Genomic DNA, 4,954 nt, shown 5'->3' with positions numbered 1-4,954 from the left:
GAAGAGAAGCTTGTGTTAGGTTGACACAAAACCAGCCAGTACAATGAATATGTATGTATGTACATGTATTGTGTACATAGCACATGTGTGCATATGTGTACATGTATGTCTGTGTGTGCATATGTATGTTTTCAGGGGTATGTATGTACATGTGTGTTCATGTATACATTTGTGCGTTCATTTGTGTATGTGTCCATGTGCATATATGTGTGCTAATGTGTATCTGTGCATAATATGTATGCATATATGTGCTCATGCATGTATATTTGTGTTTGTATATACATGTTTTTGTGTGTGTCCCTGTGTGCACACATGTGAGTGCTCATGCATGTCTACTGAAAACTTCATACCAAGGGTTGCTGTCTTCACAGCAACTGTTAGATTTAGGGGCCTTACCTGTTAGATTTAGGGGCCTTACCTATTAGAGTTAGGAGCTGATAATAGATCGGAGCCCTAGGGAAGGAGACCCAGGCCCAGCAAATGGTAACGTCCAGAGATGTTTACTCACACTGGGAAAGTCAGAAGGAAAGCAGCCAGTGTTAGGTTGGGGCGTTTGTTGTGTTGCTTTCTGGGGAAGTTTGTTTCTAGGTACCCAGGTAGAGCTATGACTGACAGGTTCAGGGTTCAGTTCAGGGTCATCCTGGTGAAAGGATGGATTCCTGGGGTTACCTATGGAGGACGGGGACTCAGGCAGCTGTACCACTAAAACAACGAGCTGATCTGTGAGGACCTGTGACAGCCGCATCATGGGTGTCCCCAGTGGAACCTGCAGGAAGTCACACCCCTGAATAGCCTCCTCTTCCACTGACAAATGTGTCTGCTTCTATGGCCTCTGGAAGGAGCCTGGAGAGACTTCTGGGCTTCATTGGCTTCAGTGAGCTGTCCCTCTCTCCACACAGAAAGGTTTTCTGGGACCAGCTACTCGATGACAGCCTCCCACTGGCTAGCCTGACAGGAAAGACAACTTTCCCGTGTCTCACAGAGTCACTAGATCACAGGACACAGTGAACATGTGTCCGTGAATGACTGAATGGATGGGTGAGGTGTGGGCCTCAGCTATGGCCTTGTTTATCCCCCTCCCTCCGGGGCCCTGGCTCAGGACTGGGCGCAGGGGTTTCTTGGTAACTGCTGAGTTGACTACAGGGCTGCTTTAGGCTCGAGGTGAATTTGGATACTTGCTGCCTGTGCCACTGCCCGTACTGCAGCTTCTGGTTCTCCTGGCGGAAGCGGGCCTGACATTTCCCCATCTGCTCTGGAGTTGCAGAGCTGTCAGGAGGACCCTATCCACGGTGATTTAGGGACACGTAGGCCTCATTATAGATACTCGTGTGAACTCTGACCTATTCTTCCAGCTGACGTCACGGTGCGTAAGAAGCCATTCCGTGTGCTGAAGGGCAAACGCTACTCTTGCAAGATTTGGCGACATTTACGAATCTTCGGGGCGGGGCGGGGCGGGGGGGGGCGGTTCTGGGTCAGGGAAAGAGTTCAAGGCATGCTGGGAGGCCATGAAATCACAGCACACACCGCTGCCTAAGGAGGCCCCCTCCCTCCAGCCGAGCCCTGCGCCAGCCGCCGGGGTGCCTCGAGACAAACACCCAGGGCTGCTCTGCCTTTGCTTCCAACTGGGCTCTATGCGGGGGACTCGTGAAGAAATCCACCTGAGCAGATTTTCCTCCCGGCAACTTCATCAGAACAAAGTTTTATGTGGCAGATAATGAGAAAAGCAGCTGTGAAATTCATCCTAAAGGGATGAAAATAATTTCCAAAGAGATGCTAAATGTCTCTTAGAAGAGAATGCGGCACCGGGCTCCTTCAATTACCATGAAGAACATGCATTCCTCACACACATCTTAATAGGCATTGAAGACATTTTAATGAGCAAGCGATTTAAAAGTTGGTAAACACGGGTCTTTTGTCTAAGTACAGCCCTGATTTTTCATGGAGGGAGGGACTGGGGCTCATTAGCACGAGACCCCTTTTATTAGGTGCCTGGTGGAGCCGCACATCTTAGCAGCCGGGGGTTCGGACTGGGGCGCACACAGATTTGGGTGGGATTACAAGTGGCTTCAATGCTGGCCGTCGTCGAGGGACGCAGGTCTGCCGTGCAGAGGGGCTGAATCTGTCAATAAGAAAATAGAATTAAAAATCCCACGGTTCTCACCTCAAAGGGAATAAGAGATGTGCTCTGGAGCCTCCTGCGCGTGACCACGGCCAGGAACTCACGGTCCGGTTTCCACAGACAGCACACACCAATGTTGGAGCCGGTTCGTGGAGGTTTTTGGTTCTTTTTTTCCGGAGCTGGGGACCGAACCCAGGGCCTTGCGCTTCCTAGGTAAGCGCTCTACCACTGAGCTAAATCCCCAGACCCTGGGTTTTTTTTTTAAACAGTAGAACAAAGGCAAACACAAAGCAAGTGAAAGACCACCGGGGTGGGGAAGACCCCCCTCCCCCACCCCCACCCCACCCCCCGCTCAAATCTGGACAACGCAACCCCCAAGAACTCACGAGAAACCAGTCTTAATGTAATAAACAAGAGGCGTATTATTTGAGGAACCAGAGCTCTGGGGACGACATGTATCTCACACTGGAGACAGAGGAGTCTAACCCCGAGCCCAATTAGGGGAAGGTATTTATAGGGAAAATTACATAGGCAGTTGGCAACAGTCACAGAAAGCGATTTCATTGGTTTGTAACTTGGGCTCAGTTCAACTCTAGGCCACCCTGTTTCTGGGGCAAGCTGACCCTAGCTCTTGTTTTTCTCAGGACTGTTGAATCAGGCCTTATCGAGGCCAAATGGTTTGTGCTGGCTCTAGCCAGGCTACATCCCCAAAACATGTTATGTTATTCTTTGCTGTGGGGTGCTCTTGTCCTCACAGCAGTGTCAGTGGGGATAGTTTAAAATCTTTATTCTTTCACAAGGAACTTTGGAAACATGTTTTGTGGGAATATCAGGTAGGTGGTTCCGCAGAACAGGGGAATCTCTGGGATGCTCTCTGATTAGCTTTTGAGCTGGGGAAGCTTGGAGTCTATTTGTAGATTCTGACAGATTCCAGACTGTCGGTTTCATGCCTGACAGGTGAGGCACAGAGGTAGGCAATGGATGACTTCTAAAAGGGCTAATGATATTAACTTATGATCATCAGGCTCCGGATCTGCAATATTCCGCCCTCCGTGGTCATTAAAGTCCCAATCTGTCAGTCAGCCTGGTAGAATGTTTGACGCAGGCGTGGCTTTCGACCCTGGGAGCTTGAATTTTCACACTGAATTTCGGTACATCTCCACCGCAGCCTGAGTCAAGGAAACCACACACTCGGCATTACTCCTCGGGTTAGGTGGAGTCCAGGAAAGACACTCAGTAGTCCGTAAGTGCACAGTCATAAACACTCGGAACTGAGTAGGTAAAGAAGCTAGGCCAGCCAAACAGAGAGGTCATAGCCTAGGGCAACCTCCCTTGGTGGAGGAAACTGGCTGTTAGCCCTCCTGGGGTAACAGGGGGCTGCCTCTCACAGGGAGTTTGGAACAGAGACCAGGGACCTCAAGCAGGCAGTTCTCATGCTGCACCACGTGAACACAGTGCCTGGAATTGACCCTGGTGATTTCTCTGGCTTTACTGGGAGAAATAGCCACTGTTTGGGGTGGAGGGGGAGTTGGGTCCTCTTTTGTGACTGCATTGTGCATCATCTCCTACGTGGCTTCCTGTCCCAGTTTGCTTGATGTGGATGGTTTACTTCATCTCATGGTCCACCGAGGCTGGAACCGAACCAGCGAAGGTGGGGGGACGCTGCTGACTGACCTGACTCCTCTGTGTTTCTCAGGCATCGGGGCCCACCTGCCTAGGGACGGCACCGCCCACGGTGGGCTGGATGACCCACGGTCAAGGTGGTCTTGCCGTGCACTTGTGGAGATAGACATCCTGAGGAGTTTGTACGTGCATCTGTAACTGTGTCCTACACAGAACTCAACACCCCCAAGTCCCCGTATTCATACTGCAGCCTGCCTTCTCCGCGAGGTGTGGAGGTGGTTGTCGTGTCAGTTACACTTCTTCTGTTGCTATGACAAAGCAACACGAGAGAAAAGCTAGTTAGAGAAGAAAGGGGTTTCTCTGGCTCGTAGTTCCAGAGGAGACACACAGGGGAAGACTTAGCAGCTGGAACATTAGGTTAGCCCAGAAGTTATGCAGTAGAAAGATTATATCACATCCGTATGCTGGAAGAGAGGAGGAGGGGGAGGGGGAAGGGAGAAGGAGAGAAGAGGGGGGAGGGGGAGGGGAAGGGGAGGGGGAGGGAGAGAACAGTAAGTTAGGCCAGATTATAAAACCAGTTCCCGCCCTTCAGTGACATACTTCCTGAAACAAGTCTCCACCCCCAAAGGTGTGCAGAACGCTATGTGCTAAACTCCAAACAACATGGGTTTGCAGCCATCCCTACTGGGCTGAAGCAGGCAATTGAACAGAGAGAGAGAGAGAGAAAGAGAGAGAGAGGAGAGGTTGGAGAGAATTGGAAAATGTGAGCTGATGTGGCACCTCAGATTATGGATGTCCAGCCCAGGATCACTGTGGGTTCAGTCTGAGCAGGGGGCACGAGTGACCCCCAGAGGCGTGACTCCTGGGGTACATGCATAGGATGCTCCCTCTCAGGCTTGGTGTCTCCTCTCTTGCTGCCATTGTCTAGAACTTTGGGTTAGGGGCAGGGAGCTGGTCTGTGAAGCCAGTTTCTGTTCCCCTTTCGTTAGGGTCCAGGTTGGATCACTTCTGTATCCCTCGACCTCGCAGTTCAACATAGGTCTGGCTTGCTCCCAGCTGGCTGGATATAGGCCTCCTGGACCACCACAGTGGACACCGAAGCCAGTTCCAGGCCAGGGAGCTCAGCCTCAGAGTTCCTCTCCCTGTCGAGGACTTGGCATTTTCCTACCTCGTTTGCTAGAAATTAGGACCATAAATTACATGAAACCAGGC

The 4,954-nt window shown here is 51.1% G+C and overlaps 1 long non-coding RNA gene across 1 annotated transcript; it reads right to left on the bottom strand.

Annotated features, from left to right (window-relative positions):
- Window positions 1-1,850: 1,850 nt before the first annotated feature.
- On the bottom strand, window positions 1,851-2,612 carry LOC148006190 (uncharacterized). Its single transcript, XR_015621477.1, has 2 exons — window positions 2,506-2,612; window positions 1,851-2,119 (listed from the first exon to the last, which is right to left on the bottom strand). It is a non-coding gene; the product is annotated as an uncharacterized LOC148006190 (long non-coding RNA).
- Window positions 2,613-4,954: the final 2,342 nt, after the last annotated feature.

The sequence above is a fragment of the Rattus norvegicus genome, chromosome 5, assembly GCF_021556685.1.
Source record: "Rattus norvegicus strain SHRSP/BbbUtx chromosome 5, alternate assembly SHRSP_T2T, whole genome shotgun sequence".
Lineage (NCBI taxonomy): Eukaryota > Metazoa > Chordata > Mammalia > Rodentia > Muridae > Rattus > Rattus norvegicus.
Note: the sequence above shows the minus strand (reverse complement) of the source record. Positions and strands in the feature narration are given on the sequence as shown.